The sequence below is a fragment of the Rhinopithecus bieti genome, unplaced genomic scaffold (genome assembly GCF_001698545.2).
Source record: "Rhinopithecus bieti isolate Rb0 unplaced genomic scaffold, ASM169854v2 scaffold_31446, whole genome shotgun sequence".
In the NCBI taxonomy this organism is placed as follows: Eukaryota; Metazoa; Chordata; class Mammalia; order Primates; family Cercopithecidae; genus Rhinopithecus; species Rhinopithecus bieti.
The window spans coordinates 965,286-966,315 of NW_016813612.1; positions in this window are offsets into that span (position 1 = coordinate 965,286).

The window sequence follows — 1,030 nt, forward strand, 5'->3', positions numbered from 1 at the left end:
CGGGGCGCACCGGGAGGAGGCGGGGCAGGGCTGCGCGCGCCCGGGGCGGGGACCCGCGCCCCTCCCGGGGCTCTTCCCTGCGGCGCAGTGCAGTATTGGGGCCGCGGTTCGGGAGCCCCCAGGTGCAACTCCAGGTCCTTCCCCGATTCTAAGTCAGGCTTTTCCTTTCCCCTGCCTCTGAGTCCTGGACCCTCAGTGACCGTAGAGTTATGGGTCACCAGAATCCGGGGCCTGCCTGATTCTAAGACGTGGTGTGGCGCTCCTCCAAAGACAGCTCTTCCCCACTTCACAGTCCCTGGGTAATTAAAGTCGTCGTCGTGACCCCTATGTAGATTGTTTTAATTCTGCCATAAATTTACTACGCTAGCGACGCTCATTCATTCAACACACATCAAAGGGATTCGCACTCAGGGAGCTGTCCAGGCTAAGACGCGCCCAAGTCTCCCAGACCCCCCACAGCTGCTGAACCGCTGGGTTAGCGAGCCCGCTCTGTCAGAAAGACGCCCAAAGACTGCTGCAAGTGAGGAACGCTTTCGGGCTCGTGCCAGGAGTTCCCGGTCCTGGAAGAAGAGCTGAGAGTTGAAAGGTTCCACTCCAGGCCAGGACTTCATTGCGCGTTTGCATCCATCAAGCCAGGAATCTTCCTTAGACCGACTGCCTCAGCCCCAACAACTCGGCTGTGAAAACACATTGTCAATTTTAGCTGCAGGGTGGAAGTCGCTCCATGAAAATAAAGCATTTGAAGCTTTTGTGGAGTTACACTGGCGATTTCTAAATCCCTGGAAATCCTCTCAAGCCGGTGGGTTGAGGCTGTTCTCTCCGTGTAAATTTGCGCAATAGAAATAAATGGCTTGTGTGCTGATCAGTCCACAGCGGGGGGGGGGGGGGGGGGGAGGGGAAAAAAAAACCTTTCAGAAAGGAACTCGGAAGGTAAAGGGGTTAATTTCTTTAAAGATTCTATTCCCTCCCTTAAAGGGATTTTAATGTCTACAAACTGGTAAAGTGGAAGGAAGTTCTTTTGTTTCTCTTT